The sequence below is a fragment of the Elephas maximus genome, chromosome 18, assembly GCF_024166365.1.
Source record: "Elephas maximus indicus isolate mEleMax1 chromosome 18, mEleMax1 primary haplotype, whole genome shotgun sequence".
NCBI classification, from domain to species: Eukaryota; Metazoa; Chordata; class Mammalia; order Proboscidea; family Elephantidae; genus Elephas; species Elephas maximus.
Window position 1 is genome coordinate 76,522,882 of NC_064836.1, and position 26,993 is coordinate 76,549,874.

Genomic DNA, 26,993 nt, shown 5'->3' on the forward strand with positions numbered 1-26,993 from the left:
CAGTGTGCCTCCTCCTGGGTCACACTTCGTACTTCACCTCTTGGGGCTTGCTGAGACTTAAGTCTAATTATAGTTCCAGATGCAAAAATGGGTGCTGGGGGTGGGTCTTAGGGACATTCAGCAATATCTTCTAAGGCATCTTCCTCAAGTGATGCCACAGGCTATGCCATAGGTGCAGCCCCAGATGATATCTCAAGGAATCCTTCAGGCACAGCTGGGTTAATATCAGATGGGTTTAGAAGGGATAATGATTTTACTGGAGAGGGCAGCTTAGAAGACAAAGATGGAGTAACCTCTCCAGGTGGGGTTGAGAGGGCTTGTTCTCTTGGCAGGAGTGATTCAATGGAATTTAAGCGTTCAGTGTCCCCAGCTTCCTGATTATCTGCCTGTATGTACCCATCTCTAGTATCAGGATCCCATTTCTTCCCAATCAATCCCCTCACTTTAATATCAGACACCATTCAAGGTTAGGGATTCGTTTGACGGTGTCATTCAGCCACTCTTACGATAAGATTGTGGGTTTGGTTTTTGGCAACATCAACTCTGTTACTACAAGAAACAAGGCTTTCTTTTACCACTTTGTCTAGTGATAGTAGGACCAACCAATGAGTTTCCTTATATTTCTCATTCTGATGAAATTATAGAAAAGTGTCAAACATGCAATCACCCAGAGCCTTGTATCTCATAAATTTTTTATCCATTGGTGTTGATATTTTGCAAATTTCTATTGCCACCTCACACTATGGATTAGCAGTACCCTCTTTACTACTGGAGGCAGAGTCATCAGTGCCTTTAAGACTAGCCAGATTTGAGAACCAGTTTAGAGAGAAAGAGAGGGAGAGTTTTATCTCAAGAAAATGGCTCAGGTAGTTGTGGAGGATGGCAAGTCCCAAACCTGTGGATCAGGCAACAGGCTGGAGGCTTCTGCTTACTCAGATGGTTGCAGGAGATGACAAACCCCAAATCAGCAGGGCAGATGGCAAGCTATTGGCTCACAGGGCTTTGGGAGATGTCAAATCCCAAAATCCACAGGTCAGGCATTGGCTGCTGGCTCATGTCCCAAGAATAGGAGGTCAGATGATGATAAGTTTTTAGAGACCATTGTACTGAACAGTAAAGAATAATATAAAGGAAACAAAAAATAGTTTCACTCTTTAGGGTTTTAATGTATCAGAGAGAATTAAGATCATGCAGGCACACAATGGCTGTAATGAATACAGAGTAAGGTTGATTTGACGCATGCGAAAAATAAAGTTCTGTTTGCTGTCTCAAAAAATGGAGATATGAACCAAGTATGAGGGTGGAGTACTATTTTGTGGAGACACTGCCTTTGGGTATCATTGAAAGTGTAGTAGGAATTTCACAAACACTCTTTTTTAGTGGAAGTAAAGATGTTTCTCAGGTGAAAAACAAGAGCAAAAACATAGCAATGAGAAAATGTTAAACATATGAGATGAGCTGAAATTCAAGGTAACTGTAGTTTATGATTCCTGAAAAAGACACTGGGTTTAAAGCTAGAAAAGAAGGTATAAGCCATATTCGTAAGTGAATATAAACAGTTTTATAATTAAAATTGAAATTCAAATAATTACTGCATTCTTTAAAAAACATCAAAATGAAACTAATTTAAAACTTCATAAAATTATTTTCCCTCCTCCCTCTCACTCTCATCTCTCACTCTCTCTCATTCTCCATTTACACACATACCACAGTGACCCCCAGACATCTCTTTCTTCATTTTTCTTTCAATTCTCCAAACCCATCTTTGTAAAATAAGCATAAAAGCATACAGGTTTTCATCTCTCTGTCCTGCCTTCGCTCTCATTCAAATCACTGAAATTATATATATGTAGATATAGATAGATATAGCTATAGCTCAACATATGTGGTATATATATGTTGGTATATATATATGTTTGTATATATATGTTGATATATATATATATGTTGATGTGTATAACCTTTACATTTCTTGATTCTTTACACTTTCTCCTACCCATGCAAGCATTATATAAGAAAGCAGAGCAAGCAAAAACCCATTTTCCTTAAAATGGGCTGAAGAGGGGTATTAAGATTTTATAATTTATCATATATCCCCTTAAACCTGTCACACATAGGAATTTACCATAAATTAAGAAGAAAATGAGCCATTGAAGACTATGAGCAGGGTAGTTGTTAAATCAGGATTATAAATTTGGAAGACTAATCCATTAGTACATAGGATGCATTAAAGCAGGGAGTGATGAGACATAAGGGAACGAGGCAAGAAGTACTGAGAAAATCACTGTAAGGCCCTGGATAAGTGTGGAGACAGAGAAGAAAGGGAAGAGACCTGGTGTAAGTAGATACCACAATCGGTTAGGTGTAGGGGGTCAAAATCTTCCAAAATACAGAGATTTCAAATGTATAAATGTGGAAATGAAATAAGCAGTAGCTAAAAGGAGGATCAGGAAATTATTTTGGAGTTAGACAATAAACCTAGACTTCTAATATTTAGTCCAAACTAGCGGGATTTTACTACATACGTATGTATTTGTAAGCGGGCATTAGTTGGTAGTACTCTACAATATTAACTACTTAAGATTGTCAAAATGCGTCCTTGATTTCAGAGACATTGTTTTTACATTCCTCTTAACTTCTTTTTCCCAATCTCTTTTGCTAGAATTCTTCTTCTAGTTGACCCTTACCTCTTACTATACCTTAGGGGTCTTTCCAGAAACACTTATCCTATTCTACACATTAATTATCCCTTAGCAAATTTAACATGTTAATGACATGCAAATTTGTATCTGGGTTCCATATCCCTCTTTTACCCCAGAACTATATAGACAAGCGCCAAATTATTTTCTCCACTTGCATATCACAAAGAGCCTTCAAAGTCAACATGACCAGAATGGAACTCATCACCTCCTCAAAAATAATAATAATAATCCCACGATAGCAAAATCTGCCCCCCACCAGTGTTTGCTGCCTTAGTAACTGATAATACTGTCTATCGAATAATAAAACAATAAATCTAAAGTCCCCCCCAGACTCTCCTTTTTCCCACCTTTGTCTATCTAATCAATCACCAAGTTCTATAATTCTACCTGCCAATTTTTTTTCAAAGTATTCTTTCTCCCCTTTCCCTTCTACCAGTGTTAGTCCAAGCCATCATTACTTTTTCTAAAGAGTCTACACTCCCTCTCTTAGCCCTTTTCAATCTTCTTTTTACATTTATCCAGAAAGGTATTTTTTGAAGTATAAATTTGATCTCATTATTTAACTTTTTAAAATCTTTTAATGGTTTCAGATTGAAAATGTAAGATGAAGGCCAAAACCCTTATAATTATATACAGCTCTACATTTTTAAATCCTTCCTTTTACTCCAATCTCTCTGTATATGCTACCCTTTCTATAAGTATAGTATGTATTTTTTAATTTCAGTCTCTTGAATGTCCCTCCCTCCCTCCTTCCCTTTCTTCTTCCCTCTTTCTCTTTCTCTTTGTTCACCACCCCTTATCTTAAGGCTTTATGATAGCCTCTCTACCTATAAATCCTCTCTGCCTTTGCCAGAGGAGGCCATTAATGAATTCTCACTCTAGGTTAGCCCTATTCTCTTGTATGTTCCCATACTGGCCTACGCTTCAACTTTTGAAACACATTACACTTGTAATTTCTACTTTAATATTTGTCTTCTCCACCAAACTGTAAGTGGAATCATCATTTGTTTATCATTAGATTCCCAAGGCTCAACGCAGTGTTTGAAAATTAGTAGACTCAAAATCACTTATTAATTAAATGACTGGGTTAATTAATTGTTTGATTTTTAAATTTGTCCATTTAATTTAGATGCAATACATTTCTATACATCCACTAACGTTAAGTAAAAATGCCAGCCTTAGAGTTGTTAGGGGGAATTACTTTTGTTTTCATCTATTTTGATTAACTAATAATGAGATAAATGAACCATGAGTAAATTTTTAATCAAGACTCTCCCTGCTGTTTAACTAAGTCTCTGGTATACAAGCAATATATAGTGAGATCTGTCCTATTTCATTACTTTTCAACACCCTGGTATAGTGGTGTTTACTCCATTTTGAATCAAGAAAAACTGAAGTACAAAGAGGGTGATCAGGCAACGATATCTCTAGGTCAGATTCTGGAAGTAACAGGCTACAAATTAGGAAAAGTAAAGAAGGGTTCAAATAACACATATCAAAACATTGTAGTCTCAAGTGTCACTAAAGGGAGAAAGCTGGGATGAACATTTTTGAAGCACCATTAATAATCGCATCATATGCTTGTGCCAGTTAGAAGGCTAGAGCTATTCCGTGAGTCACCACAGCCACCACTAATCTTTCATTTCTATTTAGTCTTTTGAGTCAGAACATTAATTAAATCAGTGCTATAGAGATATTGCCTCATTGAGTGCTAAAGCAAACACTTGAAGTAGTCTCAGAGAAACCTATATTAATATCAGGTTCATCTTCAAAATCTCCTGAGTAGGTGAAGAATATATACCTTAGTTTTGGAAAATATTGAGTTTCAACATTTCAATTTATTCAAGTATTTTGTTTCATTTCCATAATCTGTTTTTATGCCCTGCTTTTTCATTTTTAAAAATGGAAGTGAGTTGAAATTAATTGCTTGGTTGTATGAGCCTTAATAATTACAAAAATCTCACATGGTTTATAGAGCTCACTCCATTTTAAGAGATGCTTGTGACTAAGAGAAACTAACTGTAATGTGATTTTATGTATGAATGCCCCACTGGTGAGAAAGGAGCCTCTTGAATTTTTGCCCATTAAAATAAAGCTTTGTATTTTTCTACAACAATACCCTACGTGTTGTTGACTTTCAATTTTTCTTCAGTGCTCATACTAGTCAGAGGCCATATACCATAAAAATATATATATAAATATAATCTTCAGGAAATTCATTCTTCTATTAAATTCTCCATTCATTTTCTGTAAACCTCTGAAGCATGCACATATATACCTCAGTTCTCCACTTCGTGTCACCTACCCTGCCTGCTCTCATTTTGGATCATCGATACTCCCCAACCCTTCAGGCCAACTCCTGTAACTAGCACCAGGCATCCTGGGGCTCCTGCCACTCACTCAATACAAGCATTGATAACGTCTTTTTTCATTTGCCAAACCATGCCTTAGCTCAAATCATAGTATTTTTAAAATGTTTTCACCAAGGGATAAGAGAAGTGCAGCCATTTTGACAACTTCTCTTTTTGTCTCTTAGCAAACACAAGAAAGACAGCTCAGCCTCCACCAAAATTATCCCCCCCACCTTAGAGTCACAGCCCAACTCTGCTTCCACTTGAGAATTAGAAAGAAATTCTCTTTGCTTCAATCCAAGACTTCATCATTTCTTACCCAGATGCAACTCTTCTCAGGAGAGGCAATTTTTAATTCTTTTTTAGGGAAATACTCATCCCTAACTAGAAAATAAGGTCTGGGAATCAAGACAATTGTACTACTTGACCCTGTATTTACTTTATCCGAATTTTCAAATCTTGAATAGCATTGCATGGGGCACATCAGGATAACAGAACAAGTTGCACTGTGACATCATCAATCCAGATTGACAGCAATTTTAATGTGGGATGAAGACAGTATCAGTCTCAAGTGTCCCTCACGGAGTGATCTGTTCTTTCAATAAATGTAAGCAAATACTTTTTTTTTTTTAACCCTCTCCCAAGAATAAATACTGCTTTTTAGTTGTGAGATGGAATAAATCCAGATTCAAGAAAAAAAAAAACTCATTTCTCTATTTTTTCAGGGACACAGTGTTGTGTAAGATCCACCCAACTCGTATCATTCAACGAAACACATCTTGGTTGCAAGCAGTTGTAGTTGGACCACCTGTCTTTTTCAGGGTACCTCTGTAAAGAAAGGGGAGGTGCTTGTTTCATACATGTGTGAGTGAAAGACTAACTGCTGCGTGAAGATCCTCATTCAATGTAGACCAATACAAAGGCCAATTTCCACTTAGATCACAGGAACTTCCAGTGAACCCCAAAATGGCAAGTTTCAAGCTTTAACATTTTAAATTTCAATCTCATTACATACAAAAAAATCTTTTTAAAAAACCCTATTGTCAGGTACTCTTTTGCTTTCCCTTAAAGAACACTGACATACTGAATACTTCTTCTAACTCCCAATACATTTCTTCCCAGCCACCCTTAATTAACCTCCTTCCTCTTAAACTGTGTAAATCGTTAGGCAATTAATCAAGTAGTGCTTTGAAAAATCTTTTCTATTGTTTTCTAGTATTGCTTTTAATCACAAGTTTCTGTCTTATCTCTCGCAATCAATTGTGTTTTTTGGAGGATACAATTGTGGGGGGTGGGGTAGATAAATCTGCATGTCTTTCAAATTACCTGAACTATTGCTCTGCATTCCACAGGTAACCAGTAAATATAGATTCATCATGTGGTATGAACATGTGTAGACTTCTGCAGTCTCTACTGACTTTTTTTAATCTATCATAACAACCACAAATTCAGTTTGGCACCACTGAAGATTAAATGTACCTCAGCACTGTCGTCCTATCTCGTATGTTAGAAATGACTCCAAATTTTAATAAGTCTCTCCTTCTTATTGTAAAATTTTACCTGACAAAAGTCTGTGAGACTTCACATGCTTTTCATCTCCTCTGGATCTTCCTTAGCCTAGGACTTGTCTGGAATATTATTATTCTTATTATTCATCATGCCTACAGTCAATAAACATGACTTCTCATTGGTCCTACTAACACCATAAGCATATTTTTAAACATAAAAATTATTTTGTCACCCTTTTGCTTGAAACAGTCTGATGTTTTATTACTATAACCTTAGCTTGTCAACAAAAACCTTCACACGCTGATTCCATTCTTCCTCTTCAGCCTCATCCCTACCCAACTATGTATGGCATCCTGCCACCTCAGAATACCCTGTGCCCCCTGCATACAACACACGCTTTGTACAAATATGTATCTTCCCGTTAACAAAAGCATCTCAGCACTTTTTCTCTCTTTAAAAACTCATTAGTCCTTAAAGACACAGGTTAGATAAATCCTCCAACATAAATTCATTCAAGTCCGTCCCATGTAGAATTAGATATTGCACTCTGTGTTTTCACATAACTTTGTTCGTGCCTCTCTTGTAGCACTCATAGTGCCCATTTATTATTTTCTTATATGTCTCTTTGTCTTGAAGGAAATGTCTATATATTTATGTCCCAGATACTTAGCTCCATTTCTGGAAAATCATTGATGGCATGGCAGAAAAAAATATAAAATTTCAAACCGTAAAGATATACATTGAAAATTCAACTCTTTCATTGAATTCAAATCCCAGGCTCAACACTGACAAGCTGTAAGGAAATAATTTAACTACCTAGTTAGTGCAATTATTTCTAATGCAGGGCTTATAACACTTATCTAATTGTGTGGCTATGATTATCAAATGAGATTTTGTATTTGTATATAGTTGGTTCTCAGGAAATAAAATAAAATTTATTTTATGTGTTAGAAAATAATTGAATAAAATTCTTTAGCTTGAATATTTTCATAATTTTACTATGTGATTTAGCTTCTGACCAATGAACCTGCACTCTCTATAAACAAGTCAAGAGATAAGAGATATAAAACTGATTCTCGGGTTTAAATGCAAAAAGCTGCAAAGAATGTTACGCTTACTTAGCAATGAAAAAGAGTTGGACAAACTACAAAATTACTACTTCTGTTGAGCCTATCAGATAGCAAAGGTCTCAAAGCAACCAAAGAGGAACAAGTTTCTTCAAAGAGAGACAAGATAGAAAAACTGCCATTTTTGTTGGAGAGTACAGGATGAAGAGACACCATGCACAATGCAAGCAGGTGAAAAGAAAATAGCTAAAATCTTAACGAAATGTCAGAGTTCAAGTGTAGGCAAGTTTGTTAATATGAAATAGCTGAGTCTCAGCCACAAGGGATCTCTACACTTACTTTAAAAAACCTTTTTCATAAGCTTCTAACAGGTGAGACAAGAGAGAATACGGGCAGAACATTAGAGAGAAAATAAAAAAAGAGAATGATACAAAAACTAAAAACCCAACTCAGTGCCATCAAGTCGATTCCAACTCATAGTGACCCTATAGGACAGAGTAAAACTGCCCCACAGAGTTTCCATGGAGCGCCTGGTGGATTCAAACTGCCGACCCTTTGGTTTGTAGCCGTAGCACTTAACCACTATGCCACCAGGGTTTCTGAGAGAATGATGCAGGTAGGTAAAGGTAATTGGGGGCTGTGAGGGAACGGTAGTAAAACACATGCACACCTGTAGATCCTTCTCTCCTAGGAAGCAAAAGCTTTAAGCCTGTTGGTAGAGGGCAACAAATTCTATCACACCCAGAGCACAGAGAGCTACTCTGTGGTTAGGGGAAGAATAGAAAAACAAACTCTTTACCTCTGGAAGAGGTTAGAAAATGCTCATAGACCTAAGATCCTCTACTGATACAGAGTAGAGGTCTCTTATTGATAGTTCAAGGGAAAGAAACTTCTGCTTAGACAAACTATAGATAAGACAGTGTTTGACTGCCATGGTGATGAGGGACTGGACCAAAAGGTCAGCAGTTTGAATTCACCAGGTGCTCCTTGGAAACACTAGGGGCAGTTCTACTCTGTCCTTTAGGGTCACTATGAGTTGAACTCGATGGCAGTGGGTTGGGTTGGGTTGGGCTTTTATTCAGAATACATGAATATTACTTAAACAACAAACAGCCAACAGCCCAATAAACATGAGCAAAATAATTAGGCACTTATAAGTTGTTTTCAGTTGTTTGGAGTGGGCAGAGAGGACTGACTACAAGGACTGACACATAAGAATGTTTTGGGTGACGGAAATACTCAATATCTTAATGGTCGTGGTGATTACATAACTGTACACATTTTTCAAAATTCTACTGCAGTAAGATCTGTGAATACTGAAAACTGTGTAAGGCAGAAACCTGTCAGAGAAGGAGAAAAAACTCAAATATTTTCCACTAGTAGAGAACTATAGAAAAGTGGTAAGACTGCACCCTGTCAGTGGTGAAAAACTTGCAAGATCCAGAAAAACAAGGCAATCCCATCGAGTTCCACCTCTCACAGGTTTCACTGTATATGTCAATCATACCAAAGGGGGAAAAAAAAGGAAGAAGAAGAGAAAGAGTTGGTAAAGAAGAATCTGGAGGAGGAGGAAAAGCAGGAGAATAAGGAGGAAGAACACTATAGAAATGTGATAGACTGGTTCCAGAATTGTTGCCCAGTGTCCCATGCTTGCGATATTTATGCCCTTGTGTAGACCACTGCCTGGATGAATTGGGGCTTAACATGTGTCGCCAACAGAATATGGCAAAATCATAAAGCTTCCTCGCCTATTTCTTTGGATATGTCATCAAAGGCCTCACTTTCTGAGAATGGGTTCTTAGGCCCTGAACTGCAACCACCCAGGAAACCACCGTGGTGGACAGAACACATAAAGAAATACCACGGAGAGATTTTGAGACTATAAGAAGAGAGAGCTGCTTGACCAACTCCATTTGTTCCAGCCTGCAGTGCTTCAACTCATCCCAGGTGTTAAATAGAAAATATTGGTCAGCAAAGGTATATAGACAACCAGAATAAATGCTAATAATACCTCAGAAACCAAGAAAAAAATATAGAATAGACTTATCCAGAAAATATTCCCTCCCATTTGGGGAAATTTATCCTCATTTTTTTTTTTTTTCTAAAACTCTCTTGAAACATCCTCTAATGGTTATCGTAAGAGAAACAAAACAACTCACTGCTTAAATATAGCTTTAATGAAGTCAAGATTTCTTAAGGAGATGGCCACAAATAGTTTAAATATAGTATTCTAAATTCCGATAAATGAATTACAATGTTTGGTTAGTACAAACTTAAATGCCAGGCCAAATCCAGACTTAAAATCTGTGAACTATATTTCAGGATTTATACAATAAAGTTTGGGTTAATATGAAATTTACCGATATATATGTAAACATCTTATTGTGCTAGAAGGTTAAAATTCTGTCTGTACTGCCAGGATTTGGTTATGAAAATGTGATAGGAATCTGCCAGTAAAATAAATGATTTTTAAGATGCCTTTAGTATTACTCTTTCAAACGATACATGTACAAAATTAATTCTATCACTCCAATAATTGAAATGTTTCTGGGTATTAAATAGCACTATGCAGAGGAGCTGTATAAAACTTGAGAGTCAATCAATGAAAGCGCTGAAATTACTGAGAAGACAGAACAAGCTCGGTTTCTGCTGGCATTGCTTGGCATAACTATTGGGGCCACACCAGAGTGTGAGCATGCACAGCCAACTGGCACTCCACAGTGGAATGTCAAGATGACACCAGGTAGAGCTGTACTAAATTAGAAATTAATATTTTGAAAGCTTGATCTTGCCAGTTTAGAAAAGAAAATGAATATAGACCAAAAAAGACTGATTCTTTCATCAGGTTAAACAAAACCTTGCATTCTTCCCTAATTTTTCAATCCATTATATTCTATGATCTTTCCTCTTTAGACATGAGTGAGTGTTAGAACATATTATTTCTCGAATCTCTCCAATTCTGAAAGCATAAAATCTTTCACACTAAAGTGAACTAAAATAGAAATCCACAATTAATTTATCCCACTAACATTTATTGGCACTGTCCCCTTAAGTGGTATAGTGGTTAAAAGCTTGTTGCTAACCAAAAGGTCAGCAGCTCGAATCTACCAGGCACTCCTTGGAAACCCTATGGGGCATTTCTACTCTGTCCTGTAGGGTCACCATGAGTCAGAATCAACTCGACGGCAATGAGTTTTTGTTTTTGTTTTTGTTTTTTACCCCTCAAGGAGTTCAGAGGGTAAAGTAGAATGTAGAAAAATAAGTATGATAGGTTGTGGTAAATGCAACCACTGAGGCATCAATAAGTGCATAACTCATTGTTCGGGGACACAACAGGCTGTTTCACCCAGATCAGTGATTATTGGACATTTATATGAGCTTTTCAGTTAGACAAGTGGTGAGTCAGGCATTCGAAGCAGAGTGGATAGCGTGTGCAAAGACAAGAGGCCAAAATCAGCACAATGCTTGGTATTTGACGAGTTCTAGAGTTTGGTTAGGGAAGTAGCAGGAAATAAGAGAGGGATCATATCAAAAGCTACTTTGTATTTTATATCAAAGAGTTTGGTTTTCATCCTGTAGGAAACATGGAGAGAGTGAAGTGCTGTAGGGGGAAGAGAAGCGTGATGCATAAACATTTTGTAAAGACCACTTTACAAGTAGTGTGGAAGATGGCTAGAATGGAAAAAACTTAGGGAAAAAGAGGCCATTTTGGCAAGAATTAAATAGCCACTCATAAAATGATGAAGCTCTGAAAAGTGGCAATGGGTCAGAGAGAGGGGGCAAGTTAAGAGAATATTTAGGAGGAATCAATAACACATTTGGTGACAAATCAGATGATGTCGAGCATGGATAGAGTTCTGGAATGGCTTCTAGGTTTTGACCTAAGATACTGAAAGATTGGTGAGTCATTATCCAATACAAGATATGTAGAGTGAACATGTTTGGGTAGGAAGATAAATCAGTCCGTGTTTAGAAAATCTTAGTGTAAAGAGATTATGGAAAATACAGATAAAAATGGCAACTGGCAGAGAGATGTTTGTAGTTGGAACTCCGACTGACATTTAGGAGTCCTATCTAATCAGTGACATTCTCTGTTTAAATTCTCTATTAAGGCATGTTCTCTGTGAGCAGCTGCATAAGAATATCACTGGTTAAGAGCATAGACTTTGAAGCCAAACTGCCTAAATTTTTATTCTGGCACCACTTCTTCTGAGCTGTGGGAACTCAGGCAATTTCTTCACCTCTCTGTGCTTGTTTTCCTATTCTGTAAAACAGAGATAATAATAGTATCTACTTCATATAGGTGTTATGAGCATTGAATGTGTAATATTAGCACTGCACTTAGAAGAGTGCCTGACACATAAGGAGAATTTTCACTTACAAATGAGAAAATAAAGCCTGAAAAAAAGAAGACATTCATCTTAATATTAGATTATTCTGACTGAGTATAGAGACATAAACCCAATACTGTATATTATCTTGATTATATACCACAAGGCTGTTTTATTTTGTTTGTTTTTAATTTTTTGTTAAAAGTTGGTAAAGCACTTGAATTAGGTGGTTCCAAAGAGGTCAGTTTGCTGTAGTATGGTGGCTTGTCTGTTGCTGTGATACTGAAAACTTTGCCACCTGTATTTCAAATACCAGCAGGGTCACCCGTGGCAGACACATTTTAGTGGAGCTTCCAGACTAAGACAGACTACGAAGAAGGATCTGGCAGTCTACTTCTGAAAAAATTGGCTGGTGAAACCTTATGAATAACTGTTGAATATTGCCTGATATAGTGCCAGAAGATGAGCCTCTCAGGTTGGAAGGGACTCAAAATAAGACTGGGGAAGGGCAGCCTCCTCAAAGTAGAGATGACCTTAAAGACATGAATGGAGTTAAGCTTTTGGAACCTTCATTTGTTGATGTGGCACAACTGAAAATGAGAAGAAACAGCTGCAAATATCCATTAATAATCAGAACGTGGAATGTATGAAGCATGAATCCAGGAAAATTGGAAGTCATCAGATATGAAATGAAATACATAAAAATCAATATCCTAGGTGTTCATGAACTGAAATGGGCTGATATTGGCCATTTTGAATCCAACAATCATATGGTCTACTATGCCAAGGAATGATAAATTGAGGAGGAATGACATCACATTCATCATTAAAAAGAGCATTTCAAGGTAAATCCTGAAGTTCAGCTCTGTCAGTGATAGCATAATATCCATACACCTACAAGGAAGATCAGTTAGTATGACTATTATTCAAATTTAAACATCAACCACTAATCCCAAAGCTGAAGAAATTGAAGATTTTTACCGGTTGCTACAGTCTGAAATTGATCAAACATGCAGTCAAGATGCACCAATAATTACTGGTGGTTAGAATACAAAAGTCGGAAACAAAGAAGAAGGATTGATAGTTGGAAAATATGATCTTGGTGATAGAAGTGATGCCAGAGATTGCATGATAGAATTTTGCAAGACCAACGACTTCATTGCAAATACATTTTTCAAGAACATAAATGGCAACTGTATAAGTAGGCCTCTCCTGGTGGAATACACAGGAATCAGGTAGACTACATCTTTGGAAAGAGATGATGGAAAAGCTCAATATCATCAGTAAGAACAAGGCTAGGGGCTGACTGTGGAACAGACTATCAATTGTTCATATGCAAGTTCAAGTTGAAACTGAAGAAAATTAAAACAAGTCCACGAATGCCAAAGTATAACCTTGATTATATCCCACCCAAATTTAGAGACTACCTTTCTTTTTCAAGACTAAATTTGACACATGGTGCATATTCGTGTACATTGGACCAAAGACCAGAGAAGTTGTGGAATGATAACAAGGACATTATACATGAAGCATGCAAGTGATAATTAAAAAGACAGGAAAGAAAGAAAAAAACAAAATGGATGCAAAAAGAGATACTGAAAGTTGCTCTTGAATGTAGAGTAGCTAAAGCAAAAGGAAGAAATGATGAAGTAAAAGAGCTGAACAGAAGATTTCAAAGGGTGGCTCGAGAGGACAAAGTATTATAATGAAATGTGCAAACACCTGGAGTTAGAAAACCAAAAGGGAAGTAGACGCTCAGCATTTCTCAAGCTGAAAGAACTGAAGAAAAAATTCAAGCCTCAAGTTGCAATACTGAAGGATTCTATGGGAAAATACTGAACAATGCAGTAAGCATCAAAAGAAGATGGAAGGAATACACCAAGTCACTGTGCCAAAAAGAATTGATCGATGTTCAGCCATTTCAGTAGATAGCATATGATCAAGAACCAATGGCCCTGAAGGAAGAAGTCCAAGCTGCACTGAAGGCATTGGCAAAAAATAAGGCTCCAGGAGTTGAAGGAATACCAACTGAGATATTTCAACAAATAAATGCAGTGCTGGAAGTGCTCTCTTGCCTATGCCAAAAATTTGAAAGACAGCTACCTAGCCAATTGATTGGAAGAGCTCCATATTTGTGCCCATTTCCAAGTAAAGGTGATTCAACAGGATGCAGAAAATATCGAACAGTATCGTTAATACCACAATCAAGTAAAGTTTTGCTGAAGATCATTCAAAAGCAGTTGCAGCCGAACGTTGATAGGGAACTGCCAGAAATTCAAGCTAGATTCAGAAGACGAGTTGGAGCAAGGGATATTATTGCTGATGTCAGATGGATCATGGCTGAAAGAAGAGAGTACCAAAAATATGTTTATCTGTTTTATTGACTATTAAAAGGCATTTGACTGGACATCAAGATTGGAGGAAGACTCATTAACGACCCATGTTATGCAGATGACAGAACCTTGCTTGCTGAAAGTGTGGAGGATTTGAAGCACTTACTGTTGAAGATCAAAGACCACGCACAGCCTTCAGTATGGATTACACTTCAACGTAAAAAAAAAAAAAAAAAGACAATAAAAATCCTCACAACTGGACCAATAAGCAACATCATGATGAACGGAGAAAAGATTGAAGTTGTCAAGGATTTCATTTCACTTGAATCCTCAATCAATGCCCATGGAAGCAACAGTCAAGAAATCAGAGTATGTACTTCAGTGGGCAAATCTGCCGCAAAAGACCTCTTTAAAGTGTTAAAGATCAAAGATGTCACATTAAGGACTAAGGTGTGTCTGACCCAAGCCATGGAGTTTTCAATCACCTCATATACATGTGAAAGCTGAACAATGAATAAGGAAGACCAAGGAAGAATTGATGCTTTTGAATCATGGTGTTGGAGAAAAGTATTGAATATACCGTGGACTACCAGACGAATGGACAAATCTGTCTTGAAAGAAGTACAGCCAGAATGCTCCTTAGAAGCAAGGATGGCAAGACTTTGTCTCACGTACTTTGTACATGTTATCAGGAGAGACTAATCCCTGAAGGAGGACATCATGCTTGCTAAAGAAGAGGGTCAGTGGAAAAGAGGAAGACCCTCACCTTAATAAGATGGACTGACACAATGACTACAGCAACGGGCTCAGGAATAACAAGGATCAAGAGGATGGCGCAGAACAGGACAGTGTTTCGTTTTGTTGTACGTAGGGTCGCTATGAATCGGAACCAACTCAATGGCACCTAACAACAACAACAACAAAGAAGTAAGGTACAGGGCTTTTTATTTTTTTCTCTTCAGCTGCATCAGTGTGCTTACAGGAAATACAAATCCCTTTAAGGCTATTCAGCCTGCTTTAAAATGGCTGATGATTTTTCATAGGAGGCGCTACAGCCTGAAAAATAATTTTTCACACCAGTTAAAAACCAAAAAAAAAAAAAAAAAAACCTACTGCCGTCGAGTCGATTCCGACTTATAGTGACCCTATAGGTCAGAGTAGAACTGCCCCATAGAGCTTCCAAGGAGCACCCGGTGGATTCAAACTGCCAACCTTTTCTTAGCAGCCGTAGCTCTTAAACACTAGGCCACCAAGGTTTCCCACCTCAATTAAACTAAGTCTAATCCAACATTGCATCTAGAAATGAGTATCTCTCAGATTCACTCTACTGTATAACCCAAAAGAATAGTTTGTGAACTTTTTTTCTGTCAAGATGTACTTTTCATCATTTTATGAAAGTTCAATGATTCTTTTCATAAAACCTCTGAACTCCCACCTTTCTCATGCCTTATCACTTTGCTGTTAGCTTTTGCTTCTTACCCACCAAAGTGTATTTTGTTTCTTGGGTTTTCTGTTTTTGTTTTTTGCATTTCACTTTCAGCCTCCCAACCCCCACCAGCTTTTAAATATCCAACTTCCTTAGGACCATCGCATGAACCTGAAAATGTTATTAAAGGAAGATTACTTTTGGAACAACTTTATTATAAATGTTCAAATTATGAAGATGAGTCTGAATAAATGATATTATTCCAACATTGAAACTGATTTTATCTTAATTAATGCCACTTTTTGAAAAAAGAACCATGTAACTGGTTAATTTTTAGGATGGGAATCATCCTTTTAATGTAAGGAGAAGCCAAGATCAGCGAAAAAGGAGGAAAATAGTCATTTGAATACAATCTCAGCTGTTTGGGGGATTTCAACCTTTTTCAAGAAATTTATTTTTGCAAATAAGGTCATATTTTGTTACAGAATATTTAAAATTTGGTGTCACATTCCTAATTGTCAATATGATATATAACAATAGATATAATGAATAAATGACATTTTTAAGTTTCATATTTTAAAATAGTACATGATGACATCTTTGCCAGATACTGCCTACACAAAAGAATAGACAAGCTGGATAAAAATTTCAACTCTTCCCTACTGTAAATTTAACAGAAAATTAATGTTACTTACATTAAGGGATACATTTTTTTTCCATTATAAAAATTTAACTGGCTTTTGGAGAATAATTTTCTTGGCCCAGGTCTTTTTTAAAAAGCTATCCAAAGAAGCATTAAGTCATGCCATCTTTTTATAAATTTCTCTGTAGCAAGCAGAAGCATTCAAAATCATTTCATTTGTTCACATGGTGAAGACTCTCTAAAGGGACTTAGACCTTTACTGCAATCACCAGCACCTGCAGAATTTATTCTGGGGCTCAGCACACACCTGTGAGCCTTCATCCATCCACATCAGAAAGACTGCTTAAAACCAGGCCGGAGGAATTACAAACCTCATCATGGGATTGGCTGTCATATTTCCGCTGCACACATGAGTGAGGTGTCCACCCACACATTCATAGGGCTGATCTCCCAGTCCCAATACATTCTCCACCTCTTCCTTCATGACTACTTAAGTCTTGAAGGCTGCTCTTCAAAGATTTTGCAGCTTAAGCTGTCCTGCCTGACTTAGATTGCCTGACGCTAAACTCAGCCTTCATTTTAACATGACGTTGTGGATTCTGTTCCTGAATGTTTAGTTTGAAAAATTTGCAGGTACATTTATTTCAAAAATAAATTATTTGAACCAGGGGCTATTCCTGGTAATAGTAATGTACAAATTTCCTTTATAGAAATATCCATTTGATTATCATACCTATTCAACCAGGTAAGCAATCAGCCTTGGGGGAGAGCACCCTCATTTACTTTTTCTCCCTAGTTTCCAGGCCTTAGTTAATTAAAGGACCCCACTTATATCCCAAAGATGTGATCAGCTTCTACACCAATGAAGAGTGATAGAAAATATTAATAATATTTTCCTGGAGTTTAGAATTAAGCCATGTATCTTTGGCTCAGTGTTTGGCCATGATATCTGGGTTTTCTGGCATTCCATGAGTCATTTGTGGACAAATAAACATTTTAAGTGTGAGGAAATCAGAGTACATATTTCAGTGGGCAAATCTGCTGCAAAAGACCTCTTTAAAATGTTAAAAATCAAAGATGTCACATTAAGGACTAAGGTGTACCCGTCCTGAGCCATGGAGTTTTCAATCACCTCATATGCATGTGAAAGCTGGAAGATGAATAAGAAAGACCAAAGATGAATTGATGCTTTTTAATTATGGTGTTGGAGAAGAGTATTGAATATATTATAGACTACCAGAAAAACAAATAAATTTGTCTTGAAAGAAGTACAACCAGAGTGCTCCTAGAAGCAAGGATGGTGAGACTGTCTCACATACTTTGGACATGTTACCAGGAGGGACCTGATACCCTTGTCCCTACAAAGCTGCAGCCAAGAGTTGGCCTATTTCATAAATTTATGCACATGATTAGATTTCCCTCTATTCCTTCTGTCTATTTACTGGGCCCTGCAATTCACAGCCCCAGGATCAGGGTCCTGCCTTACGTCCCTGACACTGACAGGTCACCTACCTCCTGCGTGGGCTCCCTCCAAGAGTCCAGCTACTCTTCACTGTGTGTCTCTGTCATGCCCTCCCCAACAGTATTTCTGCAGAAAGATCACTTTCTTGAACCTAACCAACACCTCTTGAATTTGCAATTGTAGCTCTAAAATTCCTTGATAACTTCACATTGGCCCCACTCACAAAGTATATCTAGATAGATAATAATAATGATAATAACACTTTTTGAAGTATCTGCTCTATGTGAGTCACTCTTCTAAGCTGATTTTATATAGTAATTATTTTAATCTTTTATTCTCTTTTATGTTATAGATGAGGAACTGAAGTACAGAAGAGCTTAAAAAGCTAGTCACAAAATAGTCTAGCTATATTTGAGCGCCAAAGTTGTTTCGCTTCTAGAACCCATGCTTTTAACTAAAAAAAATTGATTAATCCCTGCTTGGGCATGATCTCTGGACTTTGCAACTTAAACCACTGGGCTTCCATTGAAGAGAGGGGGCTGCTACCAGTCTCTGTAGCTCAGCACTCTTCGATGTGCAAGTCTCAACTTTAGCACTCTCTTCCGTTGGTAAATTTTTTTCCAAATATTGTTGTCATAATAATATCTCACCTTACATACCTTCTGCCATGAGACTCCACCACTCCTCTCATCAAGCAGTGGAACTGAATTTTTCAACCCCTTGAATCTGGTCTGGCCTTGTGATTTGCTTTGCCCAATATAACGTAACAGAAGGGATGCTGTAGAATTTCCAGCACTAGGCTTTAAGAGCTTTGAGCTTCTGTCTTTGCAGTATTAAGATCCTCCCTTTGGAGCACTGCTTAATATCACCATGCAGGGAGAAAGCCAAGATACCGCTTGGAAATGAGGATGTGGGCTGTCCAGTTGTGGAATTCTCACCCTTTCTGTGGGAGACCTAGGTTTGGTTTTCAGCCAATGAACCACTGGTGCAGCTACCACCTGTCTGTTAGTAGAGGGTTTTGTGTTGCTATGATGCTGAACAAGTTTCAGTGGAGCTTCCAGACTAAGATGGACTAAGAAAACATGCCTGGCAATCAACTTTCAAAAATCAGCCAGTGAAAACCCTATGAATCACAAGGGGTCTGATCTCTAGCCCATCATATGGATGATGCAGAATGAAGCAGCATTTCCTTCCAATGTGCATAGGGTCACCATGAGTCAAGGTCATGGTGAGTCAGGGCCAAATCAACAGCAGTTAACAACAGCTACATGAGGGGAAAAAAAAAAAAAAAACATGGAGGACAAGAGTCAACCTGGATAAAAACCCAGCCGAGCCTTCCCCCCAGGTAATCCCAGAGCAAAATGCAAGTACATGTATCACCCAGGTGAGACCAGCAGAAGGCCCACTCAACCAACCGACACAAGTGTGACAAATAACTGTATTGTTATAGAACAATAAATTTTGCAATGGCTTCTTATGCTTCAATAAATCACTGAAACACATTCTCAGCCTTGAGATGCCTAGATTCCAGCATAGTCATACTTGAACTGCCCTAAAAAGCACAGGCATAGATTTTAGTAAAGACACAAATGAAGCTCAGAGAGTTAGTGAACTGATCTAGGTTGTATTTGTAAGAAATAGAATCTAAACTCCAACCTTAGTCTTCTATCATTTTAAGTGACATACACTATTAAATCCACTGTCTTCTCTTTATGAATACTGCTACATCATCTCCACCTTTAGGTTTAACTTCCTTTAAACACACAAAAACAATAAAATAACACCAGCCTAGCAGTCATGATCCTTCACTAGCTTATAATCGGCCATTGCCTTTACCTGTTATTCTTTCCCTCAGAAATGGCCATCATGGAGCACCCAACACAGTGACCAACGCTGCTTATCTTAGAACTGTCCTTTAAGAACTAACGTAAATGTTTTGGAGGGAAAACAGGAGAATGCTTAATTCATTGTCCATCACTTCTAAAAAGAAAGATTAATGCAAATTTTTTACTTTCTCTTTTTTAAAAAAATTGTAAATATAAGAGATTTTCTATTTCAGCACTTTATATGTACAATTCCGTGACCTTAATTACATTCATCATGTTGTACAACCATCACCAGTCTGTTTCCAGACTTTTTTGTCACCCTTATCAGAACGCTCAGCGGTCCCTAAGCAATGAATCCCTCTTTCTCTTGCCTACCCTTAAGAACATAATTCATTCAGAAACATGGGTGAGCCTGTTTGGAACCAGCACATAAAATTCGCGGCTAATAGATTATTATTGCCCTTGTCCAGAGGGCATTTCACCATTTTTCATTACAATCTGAGTTCTTCACAATTTTTTAAAGGTCACAGAAAAACAACAATTTTGTCTTTAGCAGATTTTTTTTTTTAAGTAAACTTCTGAGAATTTTGTGTTCTAGCCATTCCACTGTCGTTGGCTTGGAGTAGCCAAAACCCTGTGAGGAATGAGTGTTACTTTAGTAAACATCATCAGATAAACAGTATTAGTGAAATTAGGAGACACGCAAATTCTGAAAGCAATAATTTATACATCTTATTGAGTGTTTTGGTTAGAAGCTTGAATTCTGGGCTATCAAATTAGATTCTAAAATGCTTTATTTTAGAAAATAATACAGAAAAAAAGAATAATATTATATCCCCTCATTATTTTTCTTTATTAACTTTTTTTATTCTGTCAAAATTCAGAAACTTTTCTCTGATCAACGGTACTCATATATTCTACATATTTTGAACAAGCCCAATTTATGTAACTTTATATTTTTTATAAATGGGATTCAGTAAACATAAAGTCACATGCGATGTAGTTGCTCCATACCATTAGTAACAATTATAAATACTGGAGGCCAATATTTTTTGTTCAGAAAATATTGGAATCATTAGTATACTGCTTTCTCCTAATGTTCCAACAAAAATAAATTTAGAAAAATAAATGTAACCTATACTCTTAGGACTGAAATAGGTTATGTTTAGTCTTCTTTCCAGGAATATATTTTCGGAATCAACTTTGTCATACTTGTGTCTCACTTCTAACCCACAGAATTCTGTTTCCCAAGAAGAAATCTCATGTTTTATTTTCCTATTTGAACAATAGCATTGCTATGCTTCATTTTCCCTATTGACTTCCACTGAATAGAGAGGCCACCCCAGCAGATCACTTCAAATACTACTAGAAATATAAAGGAACTGCGAGCTCAAATACAGTTACAGTGATGCAGTTGCCGCAAATGATTCATGTATTTTAAGCAATATAAACTAGCCCAGATAAAAATATATATATATTGCATGGGCATCTTTAATGCAACCCTGGATTAGTCACTTTAGCTATTAGTAGCTCAGTTCCTGAGCCTAAATTTTCTTCTTGAAAGTATTTGCTTTTAAAGTCCATAAAAAAAAAAAAAAAAAAAAAAAAAACTTCAACTCCTAACAAATAGTTTCTGGTTGTTTTCTCTTGAGGTAAGCTCTGACAAGGCTTCCATCTATGCTTTTCCCACTGAGGAAACTTGACTTCTCACATGAGAATCATTTTTCTTTTTTTATTACTAGGGGAGAAGGTAACTAAAAATTTTTGCAAGTTCACAAACAACTTTTAAAAATAAAATATGCATGAATTATACAAGCATGGAAAATTCTGTCAAAGTTCTATGACCCTGCAGAAATGTACGCTTAAACTTTCTTTCTGTGAGAATATCTTTCTTACCTGCCACATGTCAATTTCTTCCCTATTAAACAAAACCTGTGTGGGCAGACGGCAAAATGTGATGAGTCTGTATAACAGTTAATGATTCAGGAATCAAATAAGGGTTATCTTCAAAAAGGTCTTTGAGGTTCACATCTGATCACATCCAAAATGAACAAGAGCAGATGGCATGTCCGCAGCAGACAGGGCACTGTGGGATTAGCGTGGCATCTCTGTAACGGTTCAGGAGTGGGGATTAGAAACTTCCAGGTTGGCAGGCCTGCTTCTGCACTTCAAATGTCATATAACTTCATCCTGGCTAAACATGACAGGTGATGTTTCTACTCCCCCTGGATTTTGCCTTGCAATATCATTGTAAGAAATGAGGAAACAATCAAGATAGCTTCCCTTTCAACATCAACTTGATCTAGGGCTGGAAGGAATGTGGAGATGACATGGAGCCAAAAGATCCATAAAGAGAAACTTGACAGTCATTTTAGGAGTTATTCGTTACATACTGTCTACATGTATCTTTTAGTCAAGAAAATAAACCCTGGGATACGTGCTTAGGAAAAAAAGAATGGAATGGGTGGGTCAAATAAATCCATACAGAAAGCAAAATGAGATCCAGTCCATGAGCCTAATTGACATGATAGAACGCTGCCTTGCTATTCTCTTTTGGCTATATATTCATGTGCTTTCTGTGGAGGATATCAGTGTGTCTGCTGCTGCCAGAAGTTTTTTGTGTACTAAGCGATGATGTAAGTGGCCAAATAGGAGGGAAGAATTTGTAGTAAAGATGGGCAGTCAAATGCAAACCTGGATGATCACATAGCAACTAGTTGCTCAGGTAACTATTTAAAATGATGTGCAAACTTGGTTCCAAGCCTCACATGAGAGGAGGAAAAGATTAATTGAATTGCTGTTGTTGCTGTTGTTAGTTGCCATCAAGTTGATTCCAGCTCATGGCAACCCTACATGTGCAGAGTGGATCTGTTCCACAGGGCTCTCAAGGCTGTGACCTTTAAGAAGCAGACCGCCAGCTGTGTCTTCAGAGGTACTTCTGGGTGGGTTTGAACCACCAATCTTTCGGCTGGTAATCGAGCATTTAAGCATTTGTGCCACCCAGGGGATGCTGCGTAAATAGAATTAACCAAAAAAAAAAAAAACCCTTAAGAAGGGAAAGCAAAATAGAAATCAATAGGACAATCAGTCACGTCAAACAGTCCACATAACTCTGTTACCTTTGAAAACTTGAGCTGTTATGCTCAGTCATTGCCCAAGTACAAAACCGTTAGTGTTGTGAGCAAAGCACATTAGATTTACTCACTTAAGAGCAAGAACTTCGCAGAACTGAGGGTCTCTCAGAAGAACAGAGGGATTCAAAAGGAAAGTTAGGGCAATGATTTTCAGTGAAATAAAACACTGTGTCATTATCTGATGCTCTCATTAGTTTCCAGGATGCACTCAGCATTTCTGTGGAAAAGAAGAAAATAGATCCATATTCAGGGAAGAGAACAGGCCGTGAAGGCGGTTGCTTTTGATAGAGAGCTGCATCTTCAGGGGCCCATCCCAGCACTGTTTCATGTATCCGACACCATAACACAAGGTCTGATACACTCTTTTTTTTTTAAACTGCATCCATAGATTCCAATGATGAGCTTCAGTGATGAATGCCAAATTTATGTGAAGTTTTTTAGAAGAAAGAGGGTCCATTACCTTTCATCAAAATTTAAAAGGATTAATGACCACCCAAAATTTAAGTTAGTAATCCTGAAAATCTTTGAAGTTCTCGCCAGTTCCGTGCTTCTGAATTTCACACTCTTTATGTGGAGATACATCTAATAGATACTGCCTACAAAGTGTGGTTATAAACTATAAAAGTGAGATGAATTGCTCATATTTTTTGAGTATAATCCGGTGGTCCCTTGTCTTTATAAACACTACCTCAATTAGTGCTCAAACAGCCTTATGAAATAAGTGTTTATATTGTCATTTTACATTAGAAAACGAGGACTCAAGGCAGATAATTTGCCAAGGATCAGACAACCCAGAAGTAGCAGAACCTGGAAGAAAACTTACATACCCTTTTTTTACGCAAATAACTTATGCTTTCTATGTTTGTTTGTCAACCACTCTCTCCCCCCTTCGAGGTATTTTTGTAAGTGTACTATGCTACTTTTTTTTTTTCAGCAACATGTAAAAAAAATTGACATAGAGGTGTTTCTGAAAACACCTTGAGGGGAGAGCAAGCAGTTGGCACATAAATGTAGAAATTGCACATTATTTACGTGTAAAAATACAGTAGTCTGAGACCCAAGCTGGCGCTTTCATAAGTGCACTTTAACACATTTTCATGGACACAGTTATATAGCTTCTTCCAAGAAACAAAAGAAAACAAATATTTATTTATTTTCGTGAAGGTCCAGTTCCATACCTGAAATGGGGTTTAAAAAAGAAATGGGGTTTAGGACCAGTGAAAATCTTAATTTTGCCTGTCAACCTTTTAATACATGTTTATTTATACTGAAACAAACATCAAACAATAAAAGAAAGAGAAAAGAAAGCACAGATCAGTGTGTGTGTAGGATCAGTGTCTGTGTAGTTGGATTGGGCCAGAGAGCCAGAGCCAACATAAAGAACTTCAAGGTGTTTTGGATACCAGTTCACAGGGAGCATCAATGTCTCACTCTCCAAGCCTCATTAGATCCCATCTCTTCCTCTAAAGAGCAATCAGGTACAGGTTGGTGACTGATATTTATTCTACCCTCCAGACAGCTCTTGTGCTGATTGGGAGATTGCAGGGTACAGAGAGGATTTTGCAGAGCTGGCTTTAGTGATATGTTACCTATGCAGTGTTACAGGCCTTGTGCTCAGAAGGGTCCACACTTAACACTCTGCTATTTCCATCTTGAGATTTCTAATTTTTGAAAAACAGTCCCTGCATTTTCCTTTTCGACTGTGCCCTGCAAATTAAGTAGCTGGTCCTGAGGCTTGGCTTAAAGTTTGTGCATTAAGCTTAAGTTTTATGATTAAGTTTTCTGTTTTGTTTTAATTGAATGATCAAGCCTTATATACATTAAGAGTTCTAGCTTAGAGGTGGGAAGAGAGGTAGGGAGTAAGAAGGGTGGACTTCAGCTGTTCACGCCATGGTACCATCCATACTGCTTACTATATTATATCTCATTTCATCCTTACAATCAAATGTATGCTAAAGGTGGGTAAATGCCTTAATCGTTATCAAACCGATGCTTTCATTTTTACAGTTAATCAATTCGGTTCAGTGAAGCTGATTCAAGCAGTGAAAAAGGACTCAATTAAACTTTTTCCTCTCCAACCCTGAACACCGCCTGTCATGCACAGAGACACATCTAAGGCTGGAAGCTTCATGCTTGATAGGACATCTCCTGGAGGTGACTGAGGGCCACTAGCTGGTTTCTGAACATGCCAGATCTGCTTAATTCACCTACTTGTGGTTCACAGTACCTAAAGCACTGAACTATAACACTATATACCCAATTAAACATCTACTTCCTGCATACTCTTAAGTTATGGGGCATTGGAAACATTCTTCTAACTCAATTTACCTTAAACATTCCAATACAAGAACCACTTTAGTAAAGCAACAGATGTCTACCTCTTCCTACTAACCAACAGCTACTAAATAGCCACCGGGCATTCACTCTCAAAGCAAGGTGCAATTTAACTCTAATTATCGACTAAAATAGATTCAGCCTATTTTCTATTGAAAATACACATTAAATTTTAAAAACTCTTTTTTATGTGTATTTTTATATTTATCTTCTGACAATCTTAAGCGTCATTAAAGTAACTCACAGAACTCACTTAAAGAACCACTAATCAAACGTCTTTCATACATGATGTCAGGATCAAGAGAATATATTTAAAAATGTCTTGTAAGCCAAGAAGAGTAATAGAATATTTATTACTCTTCTAAGAGTGACTATTTCATGTTCATTTCTAAGAAATACACATTTATAGGAAATGTCAGCTTAGACCTTGAGCAGTTTATTTAAAATTTATTGGTTTGTATGTTGTAACTTAAGCCTGCACTGGGAAAACCAAAGCAAAGAAAAATACACTGGTTGAAGGAAGTTCTCTGCTGTTTGATTTGAGAGTGGTAAGAAGGGCTTGCTGTGATGAAATGTTTATTTCATGGGCCAGGTACAATACCTGAAAATTAACACTAGGGACATAGTTTGTGTAGTTCAGACTTTGGCTTAGCTGGGTCCTCATTCTCATGATTTCATAAGCCTATAATCAAGGTGTTGGCTGGGCTGCATTCTCATCTGAAGGCTTGACTGGGGATCCACCTACTTCCAAGGTCATTCAGTCTCCATTTACTTCCCTTCCTTTGTGTTGAGACTAGTCTCTGGAGAGACTCAAATACCTAGAGCTGAATTACGTTCATCTTTTCAATAGCTATCTGGGTAGGAGGACTCAGGGTGCAACTGGGGACAGTGATGAAGCCAAGCTTATCGTTAGTTTGATTTACAGTATGTGATTCTTTTTCTAAGGAGAATGGACGTGAGGGTAGTACCTAAGGGGGTTCCAGAGCATCCTGAGAATGGCGTAAGGTCCCTGGAGGTTGGGTAGAGATACTTTATCAAGATATGTGACTACATTATCAAGGCATGTGTTGAGACAGGGAGTTGGACTAGAACTGGGAAATAATTTTTTGTTATTATTTCCATCTTCATAGTTTTTTTTTCCCCCAGAAGATCATCCCAGACTAAGATCTTAATATAAACTGATCATAAGAAAGAAGTATGAAACCTGTCCAGACATTCAGAGTATACTCCTTGGGCTCCATGATGGAGCCTATTTGAGATGAGGCAGGGTCAAAATCTCAGATACAGCATCAGAAGACCATTTCTTCACTAGACGTGTCAGTGGAATTCAGTAATGCCTTCTATGTAAGAAGTATACAATATGTGCCAGGAACTCTATGTGTAGTGTCTCATTTAAACCTAAAAGGGTCGTGCTGATAGGTATTGTCATTTGGGGTGGACACACCAAAGAGTGATTCCCAATAAGCCACGTTGTTGTTGTTGCTAGGTGGGATCAAGTCAGTTCCGATTCATAACTACCTTATGTACAACAGAACAAAACAATGCCCTATCCTGCACCTTTCTCACAATCTTTACTGTGTTTGAGCCCAAAATTGCAGCCACTGTGGCAATCCATCCTGCTGTGGGTCTTCCTCACTATTGCTGACCCTCTAATTTACCAAGCATAACGTCCTTCTCCAGAGACTGGTCTCTCCTGACAACATGTCCAAAGTACATGATGTGAAGTCTTGTCATCCCAGGTTCTAAGGAGCATTCTGGTTGTACTTCTTCCAAGATAGATTTGGTCATTCTTCTGGCAGTCTGTGGTGTATTTAATATTCTTTGCCAACATCTTAATTCAAAGACTTCAAGTCTTTATTCATTATCCAGCTTTCA

At 37.5% G+C, this 26,993-nt stretch overlaps 1 long non-coding RNA gene across 2 annotated transcripts in view; it reads right to left on the bottom strand.

Moving 5' to 3' along the window:
- LOC126061611 (uncharacterized) overlaps positions 1-26,993 on the bottom strand; it is a 91,683-nt gene that overhangs the window by 33,991 nt on the left and 30,699 nt on the right. The window contains exon 3 of one of the 2 annotated variants that reach the window (XR_007513850.1): positions 25,578-26,918. The exons of the other annotated variant lie outside the window; for it this stretch is intronic. This is a non-coding gene — a long non-coding RNA (uncharacterized LOC126061611). Of the gene's footprint in view, positions 1-25,577; positions 26,919-26,993 lie in introns of those variants that run through there. 2 annotated transcript variants of the gene reach the window in all.